The 25,102-nt window shown below is 48.9% G+C and overlaps 1 protein-coding gene across 2 annotated transcripts in view; it reads left to right on the top strand.

Annotated features, from left to right (window-relative positions):
- The window catches only part of jcada (junctional cadherin 5 associated a), a 322,299-nt gene that overhangs the window by 74,355 nt on the left and 222,842 nt on the right, over positions 1–25,102 (top strand). Inside the window, exon 1 of one of the 2 annotated variants that reach the window (XM_078233563.1) lies at positions 12,753–12,871. The exons of the other annotated variant lie outside the window; for it this stretch is intronic. The gene's annotated coding sequence lies outside the window, so the exon portion shown is untranslated. Of the gene's footprint in view, positions 1–12,752; positions 12,872–25,102 lie in introns of those variants that run through there. 2 annotated transcript variants of the gene reach the window in all.

Genomic DNA, 25,102 nt, shown 5'->3' with positions numbered 1-25,102 from the left:
GGCTATCTAACAGGAAGCAGAGAGTTGGGATAAATGGGTGCTTTTCTGGTTGGCAGTTGGTGACCAGTGGCGTGCCGCAGGGATCGGTGCTGGGGCCTCAATTGTTTACCATTTACATAGATGATCTGGAGGAGGGGACTGAATCTAGGGTATTCAAGTTTGCTGATGACACGAAGGTGAGTGGGAAAGCGAATTGCGTGGAGGACGCGGAAAGTCTGCAGAGAGATTTGGATAGGCTGAGCGAGTGGACGAGGATCTGGCAGATGGAATATAACGTTAGCAAATGTGAGGTTATCCACTTTGGAAGAAATAATAGTAAATTGGAATATTATTTAAATGGAGAAAAATTACATCGTGCGACTGTGCAGAGGGACCTGGGGGTCCTTGTGCACGAATCGCAAAAACTCAGTCTGCAGGTGCAGCAGGTGATCAAGAAGGCGAATGGAATGTTGGCCTTTATCGCGAGGGGGATAGAATATAAAAGCAGGGAGGTCTTGCTGCAACTGTACAAGGCACTGGTGAGGCCGCAACTGGAGTACTGTGTGCAGTTTTGGTCCCCTTATTTGCGAAAGGATATATTGGCCTTGGAGGGAGTGCAGAGAAGGTTCACCAGGTTGATACCGGAGATGAGGGGTGTAGCTTATGAAGAGAGATTAAACAGATTGGGTCTGTACTTGTTGGAGTTTAGAAGGATGAGGGGTGATCTTATAGAGACATATAAGATAATGAAGGGGCTGGATCGGGTAGAGGTTGGGAGATTCTTTCCACTTAGAAGGGAAACCAGAACTAGAGGGCACAGCCTCAAAATAAGGGGGGGGGGCCGGTTCAGAACAGAGTTGAGGGGGAACATCTTCTCTCAGAAGGGAGTGAATCTCTGGAATTCTCTGCCCATTGAAGTGGTGGAGGCTTCCTCGTTGAATATGTTTAAATCACGGGTGGATAGTTTTCTGATCGATAAGGGAATTAGGGGATATGGGGAGCAGGCGGGTAAGTGGAACTGATTCGCTTCAGATCAGCCATGATCTTGTTGAATGGCGGGGCAGGCTCGAAGGGCCAGATGGCCTACTCCTGCTCCTATTTCTTATGTTCTTATGTTCTTAGAGGAGGAGGGTGAATAACAGGTGGACGGTGAGTAACAGGAGGAGGGTGAGTAACAGGAGGAGGGTGAGTAACAGGAGGAGGGTGAGTAACAGGAGGGGAGTGAGTCACAGGAGGAGGGTAACAGGAGAGGAGAGAGTAACAGGAGGGCAGTGAGTAACATGAGGAGGGTGAGTAACAGGAGGAGGGTGAGTAACAGGAGGAGAGTGAGTAACAGGAGAACGGTGAGTAACTGCAGGGGAGTGAGTAACGGGAGGAGGGTGAGTAACCGGAGGGGAGCGAGTAACAGGAGGAGAGTGAGTAACAGGAGGGGAGTGAGAAACAGGAGGGGAGAGAGTAACAGGAGGGGAGAGAGTAACAGGAGGGGAGAGAGTAACAGGAGGAGGGTGAGTAATGGGAGGGGAGTGAGTGACAGGAGGGGGGCGAGTAACAGGAGGGGGGCGAGTAACAGGAGGGGGGCGTGTAACAGGAGGAGAGTGAGCAACAGGAGGGGAGCGAGTAACAGGAGGAGAGTGAGTAACAGGAGGGGAGAGAGTAACAGGAGGGGAGAGAGTAACAGGAGGAGGGTGAGTAACAGGAGGAGGGTGAGTAACCGGAGGGGAGCGAGTAACAGGAGGAGAGTGAGTAACAGGAGGGGAGCGAGTAACAGGAGGAGAGTGAGTAACAGGAGGGGAGAGAGTAACAGGAGGAGGGTGAGTAACAGGAGGAGGGTGAGTAACCGGAGGGGAGCGAGTAACAGGAGGAGAGTGAGTAACAGGAGGAGAGCGAGTAACAGGAGGGGAGAGAGTAACAGGAGGGGAGAGAGTAACAGGAGGAGGGTGAGTAATGGGAGGGGAGTGAGTAACAGGAGGGGGGCGAGTAACAGGAGGGGGACAAGTAACAGGAGGAGAGTGAGTAACAGGAGGGGAGAGAGTAACAGGAGGGGAGAGAGTAACAGGAGGAGGGTGAGTAATGGGAGGGGAGTGAGTAACAGGAGGGGAGCGAGTAACAGGGGGAGAGTGAGTAACAGGAGGGGAGAGAGTAACAGGAGGAGGGTGAGTAACAGGAGGAGGGTGAGTAACCGAAGGGGAGCGAGTAACAGGCGGAGAGTGAGTAACAGGAGGGGGGCGAGTAACTGGAGGAGCGTGAGTAACAGGAGGAGCGTGAGTAACAGGAGGGAAGTGAGTCACAGGAGGAGGGTGAGTAACTGGAGGGGAGTGAGTAACAGCAGTGGAGTGAGTAACAGGAGGGGAGTGAGTAACAGAAGGAGAGTGAGTAACAGGAGGAGGATGAGAAACAGGAGGGGAGTGAGAAACAGGAGGAGGGTGAGTAACAGAAGGGGAGTGGGTAACAGGAGGGGAGTGAGTAACAGGAGGGGAGTGCGTAACAGGAAGAGGGTGAGTAACCGGAGGAGAGTGAGTAACAGGAGGAGGATGAGTAACAGCAGGGGAGTGAATAACAGGAGGGGAGTGAGTATCAGGAGGCGGATGCGTAACAGGAGGGGAGTGAGTAACAGAAGGAGGGGAGTAACTGGAGGAGAGTAACAGGAGGAAGGGAGTAAGAGGAGGGGAGTGAGTAACAGGAGGAGGGGTGGTAACAGGAGGAGGGTGAGTACCAGGAGGAGCGTGATTAACCCGAGGGGAGTGAGTAACAGGAGGAGGGTGAGTAACAGGAGGGCGGTGAGTAACAGGAGGAGGGTGAGTAACAGGGGGAGGGTGAGTAACAGGAGGAGGGTGAGTACCAGGAGCGTGAATAACAGGACGGGAGAGAGTAGCAGGAGCAGGGTGAGTAACGGTAGTGAGTAACAGGAGGAGGTTGCGTAACAGGAGGGGATTGAGTCACGGGGGAGGGTGAGTAGCAGGAGGGGAGTGAGTAACAGGAGGGGAGTGAGTAACAGGAGGAGGGTGAGTAACAGAAGAAGAGTGAGTAACAGAAGGAGGGGAGTGACAGAAGGAGAGTGAGTAACAGGAGGAGGGTGCGTAACAGGAGGAGGGTGAGTAACAGGAGGAGGGTGAGTAACAGGAGGAGGGTGAGTAACAGGAGGAGGGTGAGTAACAGGAGGAGGGTGAGTAACAGGAGGAGAGTGAGTAATGGAGGAGGGTCAGTAACAGGAGGAGGATGAGTATGAAGAGGAGGGTGAGTAACAGGACGGGTGTGAGTAACAGGAGGGGAGTGAGTAACAGGAGGAGGGTGAGTAACAGGAGGGGAGTGAGTAACAGGAGGAGGGTGAGTAACAGGAGGGGAGTGAGTAACTTGAGGAGGGTGAGTAACAGGAGGAGGGTGAGTAACAGGACGGGAGTGAATAACAGGTTGGGAGTGAGTAACGTGAGGAGGGTGAGTAACAGGAGGAGAGTGAGTAACAGGAGGAGAGTGAGTAACAGGAGGAGGGTGAGTAACAGAAGAAGAGTGAGTAACAGAAGGAGGGGAGTGACAGGAGGAGAGTGAGTAACAGGAGGAGGGTGCGTAACAGGAGGAGGGTGAGTAACAGGAGGAGGGTGAGTAACAGGAGGAGGGTGAGTAACAGGAGGAGGGTGAGTAACAGGAGGGCAGTGAGTAACAGGAGGAGGGTGAGTAACAGGAGGAGAGTGAGTAATGGAGGAGGGTCAGTAACAGGAGGAGGATGAGTATGAAGAGGAGGGTGAGTAACAGGACGGGTGTGAGTAACAGGAGGGGAGTGAGTAACAGGAGGAGGGTGAGTAACAGGAGGGGAGTGAGTAACAGGAGGAGGGTGAGTAACAGGAGGGGAGTGAGTAACTTGAGGAGGGTGAGTAACAGGAGGAGGGTGAGTAACAGGACGGGAGTGAATAACAGGATGGGAGTGAGTAACGTGAGGAGGGTGAGTAACAGGAGGAGAGTGAGTAACAGGAGGAGAGTGAGTAACAGGAGGAGGGTGAGTAACAGGAGGAGGGTGAGCAACAGGAGGAGAGTGAGTAACAGCAGGGGAGTAAGTCACAGGAAGAGGGTGAGCAACAGGAGGGCAGTTCGTAACAGGAGGAGAGTGAGTAACAGCAGGGGAGTGAGTAACGGGTGGAGGGTGAGTAACAGGAGGAGGGTGAGTAACAGCAGGGGAGTGAGTAACGGGTGGAGGGTGAGTAACAGGAGGAGGGTGAGCAACAGGAGGAGAGTGAGTGACAGGAGGGGAGTGAGTAACAGGAGGAGAGTGAATGACAGGAGGAGAGTGAGTAACAGGAGGGGAGTGAGTAACAGGAGGGGAGTGAGTAACAGGAGGAGGGTGAGCAACAGGAGGGGAGTGAGTAACCGGATGAGAGCGAGTAACAGGAGGAGAGTGAGTAACAGGAGGAGAGTGAGTGACAGGAGGGGAGTGAGTAACAGGAGGAGGGTGAGTAACAGGAGGGGAGTGAGTAACCGGAGGAGAGCGAGTAACAGGAGGAGAGTGAGTGACGGGAGGGGAGTGAGTAACAGGAGGAGAGTGAGTAACAGGAGGGGAGTGAGTGACAGGAGGGGAGTGAGTAACAGGAGGAGGGTGAGTAACAGGAGGGGAGTGAGTAACCGGAGGAGAGCGAGTAACAGGAGGAGAGTGAGTGACGGGAGGGGAGTGAGTAACAGGAGGAGAGTGAGTAACAGGAGGGGAGTGAGTAACAGGTGGAGGGTGAGTAACAGGAGGAGGGTGAGTAACATGCGGACAGTGAGTAACAGGTGGAGGGTGAGTAACAGGAGGAGAGTGAGTAAGAGGAGGAGGGTGAGTAACAGGAGGAGGGTGTGTAAGAGGAGGATGGTGAGTAACGGAGGGGAGTGAGTAAGTTGGGAGGCCATGGCTGCTGTCGGTACTGCACGCACCTGAGGCCTAGCATCGCTAAGGGTCCAAGATCACAAGTGAGTGATGGGGGAAGGGAGTCATGGGATAAAGGTCACAGTGCAGAGGGGAGGGGTTCAGCCGCAAGGACAGGTATGGCGCATAACGTCCCCCCCTTACCCAGGTCCGGGTCCCCGGATCAGGCTTTGAGTGCCTGCAGGCAATCTCACAACTATGTGGGACACTTCCTTGAAATCTGCAAGTTACCCCAAGGGGTTTGCTTTTCGTCCTTGCCGCATAGTGTGACCACCCCTGTCGCTAGTTGAATATTAGTGGCGGTGTAATGCGGACATTATGTGAGCATTAATCATCCCCAGTTGAGGGCTTCAACTGGTAGCAGGATGGGAAGGCCGTCCTCAAACAATCCCTCCCTGGACTTTATTGGGGTAGAATCTCAATTGGACTCGCCACATAAACACAGTGGCTACAAGAGCAGGTCAGAGGCTAGGAATACTGCGGCGAGTAACTCACCTCCTGACTCCCCAAAGCCTCTCCACCATCTATAAGGCACAAGTCAAGGGTGTGATGGAATACTCCCCACTTGCCTGGATGGGTGCAGCTCCAACAACATTCAAGATGCTTGACACCATGCAGGACAAAGCAGCCCCTTTGATTGGCACCACATCTACAACATTCAATCCCTCCACCACCAACGCTCAGTAGCAGCAGTGTGTACTATCTACAAGATACACTGCAGAGATTCACAAAAATTCCTGAGGCAGCACCTTCCAAACCCACGATCACTTCTATCTAGAAGGACAAGGGCAGCAGATAAATGGGAACACACAACCTGCAAGTCCCCCTCCAAGCCATTCCATCCTGACTTGGGAATAGATCGCCGTTTCTTCATTATCACTGGGTCAAAATCCTGGAATTCCCTCTCTGATGGCATTTGGGTCGACCCACAGTGTGGTGAACCATAGATGGTTACCACTATGGGTACTGAACCATAGATGGTTATCACTATGGGTACTTGTACATATGTTACTCTTGTTACTGTTGGGGTTAGGGTTGGGGTGTTCCACCTGTTGGTATTGTTCTGTGGTACACTCCGGTTGGCTCCGCCTACCTATAGGAGTATAAAGGTCACTGCGCTGCCTGGTGACCCTTTAGTCTGGGATTGTATTGTTATGATGTGGAGATGCCGGCGTTGGACTGGGGTAAGCACAGTAAGATGTCTCACAACACCAGGTTAAAGTCCAACAGGTTTATTTGGTAGCAAATACCATAAGCTTTCAGAGCGCTGCTCCTTCGTCAGATGGAGTGGTCTCTGTTCTCCAACAGTGCACAGACACAGAAATCAAGTTACAGAATACTAATTAGAATGCAAATCTCTACAGCCAGCCAGGTCTTAAAAGGTACAGATAATGTGGTTGGAGGGAACATTAAACACAGGTTAAAGAGATGTGTCTCTTTAACCTGTTTAACCTGTTTAATCTCTTTAACCTGTGTTTAATGTTCCCTCCAACCACATTATCTGTACCTTTTAAGACCTGGCTGGCTGTAGAGATTTGCATTCTAATTAGTATTCTGTAACTTGATTTCTGTGTCTGTGCACTGTTGGAGAACAGAGACCACTCCATCTGACGAAGGAGCAGCAAGCTCCGAAAGCTTATGGTATTTGCTACCAAATAAACCTGTTGGACTTTAACCTGGTGTTGTGAGACTTCTTACATTGTATTGTTAAGCAGTATGCTCCATTCTTGTTACTAATAAAAGCCTTTATTTCCCGGGTACGATCCAGCCTCCCGAGTGAATTAATCGCGCATCAATTTTATTAGTAACAATTTTGGTTGAAAAAAAACCATGGAGCAAATGTTAAAACCCGATCGGCTTACCTTAGATCCGCGTGCCGCTGGAGCGTCAAACACTTTCGACCATTGGTTGAAGTGTTTCCAGGATTATATCGACGCCTCAACAGCAATTCAAAACGACGCCGATAGATTGCGGGTCCTCCACGCAAGGGTAAGCGACACTGTGTATGCAACAATCCGTGATTCCCAAGACTACAAAGGGGCCATCGAACTACTTAAGAAGCTGTACAACAAACCGCCAAACGAGATTCATGCTCGGCACCTACTAGCCACTCGACGGTGGCAGCCCGGTGAAACGACGGGACAGTACCTGCGCGAACTTCAGCAGCTAGCCAGAGCCTGCAATTGCAAACCAGTGTCGGCTACTCAATACACTAACGATCTGATCCGAGATGCGTTCGTGGCGGGAATCGGCTCATCCTATATTCGCCTGCGGCTGCTAGAGCAAGGTAACTTAGACCGAGCTAAGACGGTGGAATTGGCTGATACGATGGAAACGGCCTCCAGAAGTCTTGAAACTTACCCCACCGACCACGTGGGAACATCGTGGCAAGTACAGCCACCGACTCAACTCTACCCAGCGGCTCCTAGGAACTGCGCGATCGTGCTTTCAACCTCGGACCTGACGGCGGCGGCAGCTCCAGGTGGCCCGCGGTGCTATTTCTGTGGATTGGCAAAGCCCCCTCGTCAGCGATGTCCGGCCAGAACGGTATTTTGCTCCCCGTGTGGGAAGAAAGGGCACTATGCTAAAGTGTGCCGAGCTAAACCACCTTCGAAGCCAAGCAGTGCGGCGCGTGACTCTCCAGGATCCGTCTCCTCGTCTCCGGCTTCGTCGAGGTCTTCAACCACGTGCAATTCACGAGCGCCGCCATTCCTGAGGACGACGACGCAAGACACGTGCGACCTGCGAGTGCTGCCACTTTCAACGCCATCGACCACGTGCGATCCATGGGCGCAGCCATTCTGGTCGACACCGACCGCAGACGACCAGCAGGGGTCATCATCATCGACCATCTCAGCCGCCTGCAGTTGCACTCAAGATTCAACGGTGGCGTCAATCATCCTGGACCAGGCCAAGCCTCACAGACTCGACAATTCCATGATGAACATAGAGGTAAACGGACGCCTGATACATTGTCTGTTTGACAGCGAGAGCACGGAGAGTTTCATTCATCCTGACACCGTGAAACGGTGCGGTCTCCGAGTACAGACTGTCAGACAGACAATTTCTATGGCGCGAGGTCCCGATCTGTTACCGTTCTTGGGAGCTGCGTGGTAAATCTAACGGTGCGGGGCACAGTTTATGAGAACTTCAGGCTCCTCGTGTTACCGCACCTTTGCGCTCTGATACTCCTGGGACTAGACTTTATGGTCCACCTGAGGAGTGTGACCCTGCACTACAATGGGCCACTCCCTCCACTTTCTGTGGGAGAACAGCAGCCTCCAAATTGCCCAGCGCACTCCACGTGCAGTCTCTCGGCACTCAGAATCACCCCGCCATCTTTCTTTGAAAATCTCGTTCCAGGCTGCAAGCCCATTGCAACTAAGAGCAGGCGTTACAGCGCTGAGGATCGGATCTTTATTCGATCTGATGTTCAGCGGCTCCTCAGGGAAGGGATCATTCAACCTAGCACTAGCCCATGGAGAGCACAAGTCATGGTGGTTAAGACTGGAGACAAGCCCCGGATGGTCATAGACTATAGTCAGACCATTAATAGGTACACGCAGCTGGACGCGTACCCTCTCCCGCGCATATCTGACATGGTCAACCAGATTGCGCCGTACCGGGTGTTCTCCACCATTGACTTGAAGTCAGCCTATCACCAGCTCCCCATTCGCCCAGAGGACCGAAAATATACGGCTTTTGAGGCGGATGGTCATCTCTACCACTTCTTAAGGGTCCCCTTTGGCGTCACTAATGGGGTCTCGGTCTTCCAGCATGCAATGGACCGAATGGTGGACCAAAACGGGCTACGGGCTACCTTCCCGTACCTGGACAACGTCACTATCTGCGGCCATGACCAGCAGGACCACGATGCCAACCTCCTAAAGTTTTTACGCACTGCGTCTCGTCTGAATCTGACCTATAACAGGGAGAAGTGTGTATTCAGCAAGCGCTGCCTAGCAATTCTCGGATACGTGGTGGAAAACGGGGTCCTTGGCCCTGATCCAGACCGTATGCGTCCCCTCCTTGAACTTCCCCTACCCACTAGCGTCAAAGCACTGAGAAGATGCTTAGGCTTCTTTTCGTATTACGCACAGTGGGTTCCCAATTATGCGGACAAAGCCCGTCCGCTCATAAAGTCTACCTTTTCTCCCCTGGCAGCAGAGGCTCGCTTAGCCTTTGAAGGGATAAAAGCTGACATCGCGAAAGCCACGATGCACGCTGTCGATGAGTCCATCCCCTTCCAGGTGGAGAGTGATGCATCTGATTTCGCCCTGGCCGCCACACTTAACTAGGCGGGCAGGCCCGTCGCCTTTTTCTCTCGCACCCTCCAAGGCCCTGAAATTTGGCACTCCGCTGTGGAAAAAGAGGCTCAGGCCATTGTGCAGGCCGTCCGGCATTGGCGCCATTGCTTGGCTGGAAAACGATTCACCCTGCTCACGGGCCAGCGGTCCGTGGCATTCATGTTCAACAACACGTTAAGGGGTAAGATCAAAAATGATAAAATCTTGAGGTGGAGAATCGAACTCTCCACCTACAACTATGATATCATGTACCGTCCGGGGAAGCTCAATGAGCCCTCAGATGCCCTGTCGCGTGGAACATGTGCCAGTGTGCAGGAGGACCGGCTACAGGCCCTCCACAATGATCTCTGCCACCCGGGGATCACTCGGCTCTTCCATTTTGTAAAGGCCCGGAATCTACCCTACTCCGTAGAGGATGTCAAGTCGATAACTCGAAGCTGCCAGGTATGTGCTGAATGCAAACCGCACTTCTACCGACCTGACAGGGCACGCCTCATTAAGGCCACTCGCCCTTTTGAAAGACTGAGTGTTGATTTCAAGGGCCCCCTTCCTTCGACAGACCGGAATGTGTACTTCCTCAACGTGGTTGACAAGTACTCCCGATTCCCTTTTGCCATTCCCTGTTCAAACATGACCGCTGCCACGGTTATCAAAGCTTTGCGGGATCTTTTCACCCTGTTTGATTAGCCCAGTTATATCCACAGTGATAGGGGTTCGTCGTTTATGAGTGACGACTTGAGGCAATACCTGCTCTCTAAAGGAATTGCCTCAAGTAGGACTACGAGTTACAACCCCAGGGGTAACGGGCAGGTCGAAAGAGAAAACGCTACAGTCTGGAAGGCTGTCTTACTGGCATTGAGGTCTAAGGGTCTTCCAGTCTCCCGTTGGCAAGAGGTACTTTCTGATGCGCTCCATTCAATCCGGTCCCTCCTGTGTACGGCAACCAACGCTACCCCACATGAGCGGATGTTTACCTTCCCTAGGAAGTCTTCCTCTGGGACCTCACTGCCGTCTTGGTTGACGTACTCAGGGCCTGTCCTCCTGCGGCGGCATGTTAGGACCCGCAAGTCCGACCCTTTGGTTGAACAGGTCCATCTCCTCCACGCCAACCCTCAATATGCCTATGTGGCATATCCTGACGGGCGAGAGGACACGGTCTCTATTCGAGATCTGGCGCCTGCAGGGGACCTGGAAACCCCCGTCACTCCCGCACCCCTGGTTAGGGACCCCTTGCCCTTTATCTTCCCTCCTGACACGGCGCGGGCAGTATCGGGACCACAACTTAATCCTCTTACTCCCGTGTACAGCTTGCCTGAGTCCAGGAGATTGTCGCCACCTCAGGGCTTTCCTGAGTCCAGGAGATTGTCGCCACCTCGTGGTCCACCCGCCTGTGAGGAACAGGAGGAGTCACTGGACACCGCCTTGGAGAGAGGGTCATCACGGTCACCAGAACCGGCGCTACCGCCAGTGTTGAGGAGGTCGCAGAGACGGTGCGGCCCTCCGATACGACTGAACTTGTGAATATATGGACAGTTTGTTCTGTTTTTTGCCCCACCGGCCTTTGTTTTTAAAGGAGGGGTGAATGTGGTGAACCATAGATGGTTACCACTTTGGGTACTGAACCATAGATGGTTATCACTATGGGTACTTGTACATATGTTACTCTTGTTACTGTTGGGGTTAGGGTTGGGGTGTTCCACCTGTTGGTATTGTTCTGTGGTACACTCCGGTTGGCTCCGCCTACCTATAGGAGTATAAAGGTCACTGCGCTGCATAGTGACCCTTTAGTCTGGGATTGTATTGTTAAGCAGTATGCTCCATTCTTGTTACTAATAAAAGCCTTTATTTCCCGGGTACGATCCAGCCTCCCGAGTGAATTAATCGCACATCACACAGCACATGGACTGCAGTGATTCAAGAAGGCAGCTCACCAGCACCTTCTCAAGGGCAGCTCGGGATGGGTAATAAATGCTGGCCAGCCAGCGGTGCCCATGTCCCATGAATGGGTAAAAAGAAATTAAATGTCCCCTGCCACTTTAAGGGGGGGGGCATTAAATTCCCCCCCCTGAGTGGGAGCAGTGAGTGCTTTCCCCCTTTCCTAATGCAGAGACACTGAGGGTTGCAGTGATGCTCCTCAGCTGTCCTGACTGTGCTCAGCCCAGCAGTGTAGATAAGTGATCGAATCTGAGACTTCACTGGGCTGGATGACTCATTTCTCACTGGGCCCTCCATTTACCCACTGAGGGCGTGTGGGCGAGGCCGCCAGAGAGGTTCACGAAAATGTGTTGTAAGATCAAATTCAAACAATGAAGCACGAGGAGGTACATCTGCTTTAAATTTCTCCTGTTGTTATGTCACTTCTTTGAAAAAGAGCATCTGGAAATTTGTCTTTGAACTCATTTCCCTTTCTTTTTGTGTTTACTTCCTGACAATTTGTAGCTGATGTCTCACAGCCGTGCTATTAATAACCCCAAGTGACCAGATTTCCCTGCCTTGGCACTGACATCTCATACAATTGTGTGAGGTGCGCACAACCAGCTTGGGAGCTGGCTTCAAAACTGTCTTGCTGAAGCGACCCCACCCTGATTTTTCTGGGGCCAAGAGTATTTCAAGCTTTTGTTTCTGGATGCTCGCTCTGTATATCTCTGAAAATCACACCAAGCCCCTGCGCCATTGTTTTATTGCCAGGGCTTTTTAAGTATTCGGCACATCTTGTATAAACAGCCGCAGGTGATAGTCGCGCCTGCTCTGCTTTACCATATGCAGTTCGTCTGGAATACTAATCAGTTCAAACTGTTCTGGACGCACTTGGGTTTGTTAAAAAAGAAGGAGCAAGCTGGCTACCTCTTCTTGTGAATGTGTATCGGAGCAAAATCTATTGACATGAGACACTTTAGACAGACTGTAACTGAGATGGGGAGACAGGGGGAGCATAAAAGCAACACATGAAGACTGGCCTCTCACTGGGTTTGAAAAACAATCAGAAATATCCTGGTTCTGAATTGCCTCCTTTCATCTGGTGCTTGCGATCATTTTCAATGAGCGAATTTGCAGTTATTTCGTGATGATTTGACTGTCACTAATTTTAAGAATTGAAATGAGTAAAAGGTGGGGAAGGAAGCACCATGCACTCCATAATATTGCACTGGGCTTACATCTACTCAGCATTAAGGCTGCACTTTCCACTGGTCTCAAAGTCTGCCTGACAGGTTAGCATGCATGCTGCCACATCTGTTCCAGTATAGATGGACGTCCTTGTGCTGAATCTCGCCTTAAATTCCACACATGCCTTTGATTTACTTGAGAACACAGGAGTATGTTATCTTAGTGCTCTGGAATTTTCCACCATTACTTAGAATATTGGCTTGGACGTAATTGGATGAAGGGGTAGCTGGCTCTGGAAGTTGAACTGCGAGCAAGGGGACTGCTAACTTGGAGGTTTGTGTTGTTCTGCTGAGTGAGTGAGTGAGTAACAATTTTAACCGGCCCTTCAGCCCCCTTCCCTCTTACTTGGAATCCTGTGGCTTTAAGGCTGCAGCGTCCAGTCACCCCCAGCTCAGGGTATCAGCTTCCATCAACTGTGGGCTTGGGATTTGTATGATGCACAACAGATAACAGCAGGGAGACTTGATCCAGCTGCTGCTGCCGCTGCCCCATCTGTGGAAGGAAGCAATCCTTAGTCTTCATTCCTCATGAGGTAAGACTTTACTTGTGTTTTCATGGTGCTAACCACGGTCAGTTGTGTTAATTGCTCTGTCGGTAACGATACGTTGAGGTTAATTTTTTTTTTATGTAGGTGAGACACTCACAGATGCCTGACTGTTACTGACAGCTCTCCAGCTGGGCTGACCTATTAACAGTCTGAACTGGTAAACAGATTTAGTGCCACACTGTGATTGAACTCTGAGCAATCGCCACGTCGGGTTGTCATGCTGTAGTTGCAGAAATATTGGACACATTCATGACTTATTAATGCAGTGATAAAGGAAAGTGGACTCTTTTTTTTAATGTGCTACTGTCATTAATGCTAATTGTGGTTCAGAGGTTCCACCGTCCAAATGGTTTCACATGATTGTGTGTCATTTATAATTTTTATGTTCTCACAGCCGTCTTTATTTACTATTTCCACATTGAGATTAAGGGGAGGATTAACTGGAGACAAAACTTCAATATCTATTTCTGTTTCTTTCTCTTTTTAAAGTTCGATCTGTTTTTCTTGGTGGGTCTGCCAGTTCCTCCAGAGTCTCACTCATCACATGCACCATGTGGTGAGGTTCTGAGTATTGACAGATTAGAATGGTATCAGATTTTGTTTAGCTGAGGGTAGCTGACCCCAGTCAGGGCAGCAGTCGGAGATTCAGTGATAATAGATAAGGAGGACGCAAATCAGCCACGGTTCACAAATCGGCCTGCTTCCCACTTTCACGGAGGAACAAGCGTCGAAAACCTCCATCCTCCTTCGTGGCTGGGATTCTCCGGTGCCGTTGAAAGTGAACGGAGGTTTGGCTGGAACGTCCAATTTCTCCGTTCTCACTTGCAAGCGAGGCGGCCGCGGACGAGATCGGAGAATCCCGCTCACAATTCCTGCCTGTTGCTCACGTAAACGTGTTTACGTGGTAAACGGTTAGGGAGATTACCAGGGTAAATACATGGGGTTACGGGGACAGCGCCTGGGTAAGATGCTCTGTTGGGGAGTCAGTGCAGACTCGATGGGCTGAATGGCCTGCTTCAGCGCTGTAGGGATTCTATAATTCTAAACTGTCACCTCCAGCGATACAACCATCAGTAAGAAGCTGAGGCCTTTAGTTCGTGCTTATAGATTGATGGTACCCCATTCTGACTCTCATAAACAAGAGAGGTTATTTAATGTTAAACTTTATTTATTAGTGCCACAAGTAGGCTTACATTAATACTGCAATGAAGTTACTGTGAAAACCCCCTCGTCGCCACACTCGGCGCCTGTTCGGGTACATTGAGAGAGAATTTACCTTGGCCAATGGATCTAACCAGCATGTTTTTCAGACTGTGGGAAGAAACTGGAGCACCCGGAGGAAACCCATGCAGACATAGGGGGAATGTGCAGACTCCGCACAGTCGGCGATCCAAGCCGGGAATTGAACCCATGTCCCTGGCCCTGTGAAGCAGCAGTGCTAACCACTGTGCCACCGTGCCGCCCCACAAGTATCACGTTAAGTGAATGCATTGTAAGACACTCAATCTGCACACCATTCTAAGCACCATCATGTGCCTGCTTCTCCCACTTCATTAACCCTCTGATGAGGAGAAATTTCTTCAGCCAGAGAGTGGTGGGTCTGTGGAATTCATTGCCACAGAGGGCTGTGGAGGCCGAGACGTTGAGCGTCTTCAAGACAGAAATTGATAAATTCTTGATTTCTCGAGGAATTAAGGGCTATGGGGAGAGAGCGGGTAAATGGAGTTGAAATCAACCATGATTGAATGGTGGAGTGGACTCGATGGGCCGAATGGCCTTACTTCCGCTCCTATGTCTTATGGTCTTATGGTCTTATTATCCCAGTGTAAAAAACCAGAAACAGCTGGGAACACACACCAGGTCCAGCTGGAGAAAGAGATGTTAGTTAATGTTTCAGGAGAATGGCCCCTTAGACAGCTCTGATTAATAAGCCATGAAGTGAGGGAGTAAATGCCAGCACACTGACTGGACTGACTGTCAGTCCCAGAAAATGTCACAAGTGACACATTGAACAAATGATACACGGTAATCCAGAATGATGTCATCTGGTTGAAGAGGCAGCAGAGATGAATCAGTCCCAGGGTTAAAGAGGTTGCAATCTGTTGGCAAGAGGGCTGTGAAATCCAAAGAATGTACATGCAGAAGGCCATTTACAGGTTGCTTGCTGATCTATCTGAGCTCTTCTCAAATGTAAACAAATGTGCATTTTCTGTTTCTAAGCTCAGAGTCACAGCATTCACAATTTTTATTTTTATACCTCTTGCTTCTAAAGACTGTTGTTTAGCTACAGGATGCCTTGTAACTTATGTAGCTGAAAAAGGTCACCAAATAACCAGGTGTCCTGAACAGTTCAGGGGCGCAAGCAAATGTGGTGGCCTTAGAAAGATCCTCTCTCAAGGATAGTTTGTGTGGGATTGAAGGCTTTGAACCAGCTTTCACAAGCTGGTGTGACTAATAAACCAAGAGATCACTGGCCCACCTTGATCCAATGGTCCTTCTGATCCTCAACCTGCAACTTACTTGATTGCTTCTCTGTCTTGCCTCTCCCTTTTCTCGTCAGGCAGTGGATTGTAGCTTTCTGCGCTCAGGACAGAGCCACTATTTTACTTTAGAATGAAGTGCACCAGTTATCAACCTTTACAACGTTTGTTCCTGGGATTTGGGGGTCAGGCTTTTATTGCCCATCCCTAATTGCCCCCTGAGAAGGTGATGGTCAGCTGACCTCCTGACCTATTCAGTCTGTGTGATGGAGATGCTTCCACAATGGAGTTTCACGATTTTGACCGATTAGTAGTGGAAGAATGGTGATTATGTCATTATACCCTTGCAGATGGAGTTCCTACTGCTCTTTGCGTAAAGAGGTTTCTCCCTGAATTCCCGTTTGGATTAAAGAGGCACTATCTTATACTTATTACCCGAACTGTGGTCTCCCCACCAAGTGGGCTGGATTTTTACAGAGTCAAGAGGACTCCAGAGATCTTTAATAAATGGCAGTTGGGTGCTGATGCCTGCACCCCCCCCCCCAAACTCCATTTCTGACAATTCCCATTTTGCCTGTAATGAACAGGGAGGAGGGCATGGTTCCAGCAGGAGGGAAACCCAAACTCAGCAGAACCATTTGAATTTAGTGCTGAGTTCAAATATCCCCATTTGGGCTATTAAAAGGGCCTTAACCTGCAATGTGGAAGTCATGAGTTGATGAAGTAAACGTGAATGCTCTTGAAGGGTGGATATGGTCAAAGTGTCCTGATCTAAAGCTTTTAAATCTCTGATCTTTAAGCATTAAAAATAACAAGCTGAAACTGTCCTCAGAAATTGAAAAAACACCTTCTGCCAGACTTCTTTGATTGAAAGGTCATCTGATATAGGTAAGGTTTAGCATTTAGTTGTGCGGTTTCAGTGGAGTTTTTTGTTGACATTTCCCCAAGGGCTATGATTATGCTATTATGAATACTTGGCTGAGTTTCAAAAGCTACAATTATCCTAGCAGTGGATTCTGAGTTCACAGTTTGGCTGACAGTTTAAAGAGGCTATTAAAGGATTAGTTTGCTCTGGGGTTTGGTAAAAGTTTGTTTGCTTTTATAATGGGAACATGCAAATATGCAAAATAGGGACAGAAGTTGGCCATGTGGCCCCTTATCTTCTATTCAATATGATCATGGGCAATCTGCTTGTGTTTCAAATTCCACATTCCCATCTACCCCTAATAACCTTTGATTCACTCGCCTCAGAAGAATATATTGCAAACAATAGATGCAAATAAGAAGAGATTGAAGAGATCGAGGAGATTTTAAAGCTTGGAAAGATTTCATGCATTGCACTTTTTTCACTATCAAGGGCAGAGTCTTTGAGTCCTTCACCAGTAAGTGGCCAATTATTGAGACTTGCAGGAGGAGTTCAGAGGGAAGCCAGGCAGATCACCCGGCTCAGATCTCAGGTATAAAAGAGGAGCACTTCCCTCAAGAGCCTCTTTTCCACAATGTGCACTCCCATCCAAGCTCTACCTGCTGTGGATGATCCCTAATTCCCCCTCCTCCTTCCTCTTCTCCGTCAAGAACTCACACCCCTCTCCCCAACCGTTTCGGTTTCACTTCCCCTGACTGCCATGAGACTCCCTGCATTCACATGGTCCTGGACTTTGGGACTTTGGGGAGCACTTAGTGCCCTGACCGCTGCTGTCACTGGCTTTGCTGGGACTACAGAGTTGCTGGCCAATCAGATTGCAAGACCTCTGCCTGAGATAGGGTCAGGAGTCCCACCTCCTGACAATAAACAGTCTCCAGAGTGTTAAATAGCTGCAGGGCTTTGGTAATCGATGGGATATGTTCCCTGATGACTCTTCAGGTGATGTGGCAGAAACACATCAATCCAAAAAAACTCTATTCCTGCATGAGCCAGAGCTCTATTAGCATGTTAGAAGTTTATTCATTTTCATCTCCACAAGACTCCCGAGGCCTGCCATAGTTGAAAACTGGATAAGTGGCTCTGGAAGTGGTGTGGCGTCAATAAAGAAGCAGGGGAAGTGGATGGGTAACATGAGCTGGCATTAAGTTGTGATGGGGATCTGGAGATGGATGGGGACATGATGTGGGGGGGGGGGGGGTGGGGGGTGGAATGACTTGGTGCTGAGGTATCATGGAGGTGTAAGGGGCCATGGGGAGGTGGTGGGAGGTAGGGGGGTGCGAAGGATGGTAACTCGAGGGCTTAGCAGCATATAAAACAACTGGGACAAAGCCCCGGGGAACTGAGGCAAGTCTTTTAACCAGCCTGCTCTGGCATCATGATTGCCTACACTCCGCTTGACTCTGCTCCGATACCCGGAGTGAACAGCGCACATATCGGAATAATTTTTGCCGAGGTAGGCCCAGTGGGTCGGCAAATTCTACAATTCAAGCCACCCACCTCGGTCGACAAGATCTGGCCTACATTCACTGTCGACCTTATTTAATCCCTTCATTATCTTAAAGATCTCTGTTAGGTCACTCCTCAGGCCTTCACTTTTCTGGAATAATATCCCTGGTCTGTTCAGCCTCCCCGATAAGCTTACCCTGTCAGTTTTGTTTTCGACCCTGTGACCTTTCCATAATATTGCGACCACAGCTGTGCACGGTGTTCTAATTGTGGTCTAACCAAGGCTCCCTGCAAATCTTACAAAACATTTAGTTTTCAAAAAATTCTATCCCGCTGGTACTAAACTGCAGTGTCGTTTGTTTTTCTCTGTGGCCTCAGCATTTGTGTATCTGTAACTCTAGATTCCTTTGCGCTCTATCCCATTTAGACTTTTATTAGCCAAGCAGTGTGCGATTTCCTTATCCTGATCAAAGTGACCGCACACTTACATTGAAAATAATTTGCCAATTGCCCACCTAATTAAGTGTATTTGTTGGCCTTGTATACTGTTGGGTCTTTTGAGTGTTGTTGGAGCTGCAGCTTGGCAGGGCAGCTGGAGATTACTGCGTCACCTTCCTGACCTTTGCCATGTCGTGTTGAGGGGGTTTCGGGGTATTATGGAGAGTGAAGTCACCACAGAATGCCAAATCATGAGCTGTTCTATTCGTCACAGCATTTATGTCGCTGGCTCCGTTCCATTTCACGTCAATGATGATTAGTTGAGGATTTTTTAAAAGATCCATTCATGGGATGTGGGCATCGCTGACAACACCACAATTTGTTTCCCATCCCTAATAGCCTTTCGACTGCATAGTTTGCTAGGCCATTTCAGAAGGCAATTAAGAGGCAACCACATTGCTGTGGACCTGGATTCACAAGCAGACTAGACCAGTAGGACCAGTAAGATTTCCTTCCCTAAAGGACATTAGTGAACCAGATGAGGTTTTACAACAATTGATGATAGTTTCACGGTCATCATTACTGATACCAACTTTATATTCCAGATTCATTAACTCAATTCCATCAAAAGCCATACTGGGATTTGAACCCATGTCCACTGAGACCCCGGATTCCCACTATGCCACCATTTCCCTCGATGATTGCAGTGCCATTGAATATCATGAGGAGGTGGCTATACTCATTCTTGTTTGAGATTTCATTGCCTAATACTTGGGTGACGGAAATGTGGCTTGCCAGTGAACAGCACTATGAATACACCAGTGGACTGCAGTGGTTCAAGAAGGCAGCTCACCATCAACTTCTCAAGGGCAATTAGGGATGGGCAATAAATGCTGGCATTGAGTGACGTCCACATCCCATGAAAGAATTTTTAAAAATGCTGATCAGCCCAAATTTGGATATTGTCCAGATCTTGCTATGTATGAGCATGGTCTATTTATAGAATTGCAGGATCATTGAATCATTCACATTTTTTCTCTACAGATAATTTTCCAACTCCCTTTTGAAAGAACCAGCTATTGGAATTAGATTTATTTTTAAGTCAAGACACCAAGTGAGGTGTAAATGCCCATTTTCCAAGAAACTATCAAGTCTCAAACAGAAAGAGTCCGAAGGGCCAAATGGCCTCCTCCTGCCCCCATCTTCTATGATGTGATCCTGGCAATTCTCTGGGGCAAGGAGCTTAGCCAACAATGCAAGGTCAGCTTACTTTGCATATTATTGGGTAAGGTTAGCTTCGAGCCCCTGAATAATGACAGGATTGCATGAAAAGCCCAATTTTTAAAAAAATCAGTACCTAGAACTTAATAGTTATAAAACTAAAATTAACCTCAAGACTCGGTGTGTAGGTTTTGATCGGCATACAAAAATAAATAACTGTGCGTCGGTTGATGTGGGTTTATTATGCTCTTTAACAGCATCATTGGAAATAAGCTGTCAGTGCTGTGAAAATCATTTTCACTCATCATGAGGTAAGTATTAATGACAAATGCCATCCAACTTGATTTAGTTAAGCCATCCAGAAAGACCCAAAAATCCCTCATAAGAGAGACAGATATTAAATCCTGCACAATAAGACCATAAGATATAGAAGCAGAATTAGGCCATTCAGCCCATCAAGTCCGCTCCACCATTCGATCACGTCTGATATGGTTCTCAACCCCATTCTCCCGTCTTTCCCCATATCCTTTGATCCCCTTACCAATCAAGAACCTATCTATCTCTGTCTTAACTACACCCAATGACTTGACCTCCACAGTCTTCTGTGGCACTGCATTCCATAGATCACACCCTCAGTGTGTATTGAGAAAGTTGAATAATTCCAAGACGCAGACCTTGGCAATGAAAAGGTGTTTGACAATTTTTTCCTGCTTCCATCTGCTCTGAGGGTTAGAATGGAATCCACCATTTGATGAGTTGGGTTTCCTGATTTCTGTCTAAATTGGTTTGTTCCAGGAAATCCTACATTGTCCAACCCAAAAGATGTAAATTATTGAGTAGACTGGGATAGAGTGTAATAATGAGCACTGCAGTTTATCTCTCTCAGAGGAATCCATGGCTAAGGTGAATATCAAAGTTTATTACAAATAATATTTTATTTAGCTACATCTGCAATTAAGTGAATAATGTTTTCACCAGGTCAAGTTTAGTAAAGTTACAATAAAGATAACTTGAGTCCTATTATTAATCAACATGGGCCCCACAGCTTCCTCGGAGTTGCCCTCAGATGTGCAGTGGAAAATGTTTCCAAGCGGGGTTCCCACCGGATGTCTGGAAAAGTTGCAGATTTTTTTTCATTCAAGGGATGTGGGCGTCACTGGTTGGACCAGCATTCATTGCCCATCCCTAGTTGCCTTTGAGAAGGTGGTGGTGAGCTCTCTTCTAGAACTGCGGATTCCCCGTGGTATATGTACACCCACAGTGCTGTTAAGAAGGGAGATCCAGGATTTTGACCCATTGACAGTGAAGGAATAGTGATATATTTCCAAGTCTGGATAGTGAGAGACTTGCTGCCCTGTTTTTTGTGTACAGGACATACCAGGCCAAAACATTGTCGGGTAGATGCCAGTGTTGTAACTGTACTGGAAGCGCTTCGCTCGGGGAGCGGCAAGTTCTGATGCACAAGTCTTCAGTACTACTGCCAGAAAGGCTCATAGCCTTTGCAGTATCCAGTACTTTCAGCTGTTTCTTGATATCACATGGAGTGAATCAACTTGGCTGGAGACTGACATCTGAGATGCTGGGGACCTCTGCAGGAAGCCGAGATAAATCATGCACTCGGCACTTCTGGCTGAATATTGTTGCAAAAAATGCTTCATCCTTAACTTTTGCACAGATGTGCTGGGCTACTCCACCATTGAGGATGGTGATATTTGTGGCGACTCCTCATCCAGTGAGTTCATAGAATCATAGAAACCCTACAGTGCAGAAGGAGGCCATTCGGCCCATCGAGTCTGCACCGACCACAATCCCACCCAGGCCCTACCCCCACATATTTTACCCGCTAATCCCTCTAACCTACGCATCTCAGGGGCAATTTTAACCTGGCCAATCAACCTAACCCGCACATCTTTGGACTGTGGGAGGAAACCGGAGCACCCGGAGGAAACCCACGCAGACACGAGGAGAATGTGCAAACTCCACACAGACAGTGACCCGAGCCGGGAATCGAACCCGGGACCCTGGAGCTGTGAAGCAGCAGTGCTAACCACTGTGCTACCGTGCCGCCAATTGTTCAATTGTTCACCACCATTCATGACTGCTGCATGATTGCAGAGCTTAGGTCTGGCCCTTTGGTTGTGGGATCGCTTAGCTCTGTCTATCACTTGATGCTTATACTGTTTGACATGCAAATGGTCCTGTGGTGTAGCTTCACCAGGTTGACACCTCATTTTTAAGCATGTCTGGCGCTGCTCCTGGCATACTCTCCTGCACTCTTCATTGAATGGCAGAATGGGAACTGTTTTGAGGAAATGTCATAATATGAATCATCTTAAACCCAATGCTAATTTTGTTATAAGCTTTATATTACCTCTGTATCCACTGGCTTTTCTTTCTAAATGTAATGGTTATATTAGGATGTTCTGGATTACAGTGTAGTCAAAGTTGGAGTTCAATAAAGGTAAAATTGCAATAGTCCCAGATCACCATAGGCTGCTTTGAGAGGGAGGGCTGACTGGTGGTGATTTAATCTGAGGATCACCACACCTCAGGAGAGGAGCAAGGTTGAAAAGGCAGGGCCTTCATGAATACCCTCAACCAATACGGGAATTGAACCCACGCACTTGGCACGAAGTTCAATATTTTTATTTTGTGTGTCACCTACATTGTGTAGCCCAAGAAAATGGAGCCTGCATGCTTATGCTGCTGTTACTTGACAACAGGCCAAGGATACAGGGCTTTAGGCAATGGGCCATTTCAGGCAGGCCGTCTGGATTATTACGGGCACTCTAATCAGTGTGGCATGCAGCACACACGCTGCACAGACGAAGGGTAGAATTTTCGCTATGTCTATGTGCAGAGACAGGCAAGTTAGCAGCACATACCCCACTGCTTGGAATGTTGGGAAATCGCACCCGATTCCCCGCTTAGAACCTCATTAATTGTAGGGAAGAGGCAGTGTAGTGGTATTGTCACTGCACTAGTAATCATGAGACAAAGGTTCCCACTGTTGCAGGTGGTGCAATTTGAATCCAATAAAAGAAATTTGGAATCAAAAGTCTAATGATGACCCTGAAACCACTGTCAACTGTTGTAAAAACATTGTCCTAATGTCCTTTAGGGAAGGAAATCTGCCATCCTTACCTGGTCTGGCCTACATGTGACTCCAGAGCCACAGCAATGTGGTTGACTCTTAACTGCCCTCTGTCATGGCCTGGTTCAATTCAGGGGCAATTAGGGATGGACAACAAATGTTGGTCAAGCCAGCGATGCCCACATCCCATGTCAAATATAATTTTTTTTTAAAATGCATTGGTGTGTAGCTCTCTGAATCACCTGGTGGATCAGGAGCTGATTTGCCCACCCTGCTTTTACCCGGCAGGGTCACTGGTCCGGACGCCATATTTAAACATCACACGAGCACACACATCTCTCTCTCCCCAGCCCAGCCATCTCCTGGACACCCACAGAGATGCTAGCAAACCAAACAAAGATGGCTGCAAGCCAAAAGAGGAAGGCAGCACCGTGCTTCAGCCACACAGCCCTCCAGGCCTTGATTACAGCACTGCGTGCACATAGGGATATGTTTTACCTCAGGGACAGCTCCAGAAAGAACACGAGCCTCACCTCTCCAACCTGGGAGGCCATCACAGAGGAATTCAACATGGCTGCCACCAGAACCACAATACTATCCAGTGCAAGAAGAGGATAAATGATCTCATCCGTACCACCAGGGTAAGTCTACCTTCAACTCCCTCCAATATCAAGCTCTCATCATGCCATCATTTACTCAAAGGGTCTCACGAAACCATTAGCGAGGGACACATATCAATGCTGACTTACTCATGGAAACTTTCAAATCATCACCATTACATCTATCATGTTGCTCACACTCCATCTTCAGCCCCTTCTGAGGAGGGCTCACCACGCACAAGGGTCTTGCATGTTTCAGCTCCATCCCTTTCCATCACATTCCATTCTTTTTTCTTCATCCAGGGCAAGCCTGCCCATAATAGGCAGGAAACCTCTCAGACTGGGAGAGGGATTGCCTACATTGTACCCCTCACTGAATTCGAGGAGGATGCAGCCAGCTGGCCGGGGAAGACAGGGATCATTTCTTATCGGCACCAGCAGATCAAAGCCCATACATCAGCCCAACGTAAGCCTCAGCCCCCAGCCCATGGTCAGATGAGAAAGCTGAGGAAGAACTGCCACTGCACTAATCCACAATGTTCACCAGTGCAGAGGCACACACCTCGGTGTGCCATAGTTCCACGTTAGTCTTTGGCTCACCGACTGGGGAACACCTCACAGACACATCCCACAGCAGTCAGAGGCAGGGATAGTCCAGGTCTCCAGCACTCAGAGGGCTGGTGGAGAACAGCCACCCGTTCAGTCCCAGTCAGAGGATGAACCTCTGAGAGTGACCGCCATGCTAAAGATACAGCAACATCTGCATGGCATGGTGGTGCAGTGGTTAGCATTGCTGCCTCACAGTGCCAGGGACCCGGGTTCAATTCCTGGCTTGGGTCACGGTCTGTGTGAAGTTAGCACGTTCTCCCCGTGTCTGCATGGGTTTCCTCCGGGTGCTCCGGTTTCTTCCCACACTCCAGAAATGTACGGGTTAGGTGGATTGGCCATACTAAATGGCTCCTTAGTGTCAGGGGGATTAGCTAAAGTAAATATATGGGATTGTGGGGATAGGGCCTGGGTGGGATTGTGGTTGGTGCAGATTTGATGGGCCGAATGGCATCCTTCTGCACTGTAGGGATTCAATGGGATTCTATGATCAGGTAGAGATGTGGCAGTCACAGAGTAGACTGGAGTGAAGGATGAAGGAGTCCATCCACATTCTGTCTGATGGTCGTGGCTCCGACATGCGAGCGTCTTGAAGTCACCATGGGAAGGTTGGCAACAACCATGGAGACCTTGGTCAAGCAGGATTTACCAGATTTGTGGTTGGCTTTGGACCCAATGGCCACACGCACTGGTGACAACCAGTGGTGTCTAGGGAGCAGGGGGATGAGGCACTTTGACCTCCCTCCGGCTGCCCCTTCTCCTCATGGAGTGAAGCCAGGTCCCTCCAGCACCCGCAGGGAGGATGAGCTCCCAGTAGATTCCCCTTTCCTCCAAGAAACCCGCCATAGGCAGGATGGGAAAATCCTACCCTACGTGTACAAAATACATTGGAATTTCAGTACCTATTATTGTGTTCAGGAAACGATCACCACACAATCAAATTTTGAGTCCCAAATCTCTGAGTACCCCCTCATTATCATTGTTTCAGCAAAGATTAAATTCATGAAATGAGATTTGAATCCAGAATCCTCTACTAAGAGGCAACGTTTCTAAAAATTATATTAGGTGTTTCAGATTGCAGTCTACTCTTAATGCGTTTAGGTTCAATACCTATATTTAGAATGTCACTGTAAGTTTTCAGTGCTTAACCTCCCTCTTGGTGAAGTGAGTGGCAGATCATACCACTTCTTCCTTGAGTGCAGTTACGGCACGGTGGCACAGTGGTTAGCACTGCTGCCTCACAGTAAGAGTTTTAACAACACCAGGTTAAAGACCAACAGGTTTATTTGGTAGCAAACAGTGCAGCCTCACAGTGCCAGGGACCTGGGTTCGATTCCCAGCTTGGATCACTGTCTGTGTGAAGTCTGTATGTTCTCCTTGTGTCTGCATAGATTTCCTCCGGGTGCT

Source organism: Mustelus asterias, chromosome 2, assembly GCF_964213995.1.
Source record: "Mustelus asterias chromosome 2, sMusAst1.hap1.1, whole genome shotgun sequence".
In the NCBI taxonomy this organism is placed as follows: Eukaryota; Metazoa; Chordata; class Chondrichthyes; order Carcharhiniformes; family Triakidae; genus Mustelus; species Mustelus asterias.
Note: the sequence above shows the minus strand (reverse complement) of the source record. Positions and strands in the feature narration are given on the sequence as shown.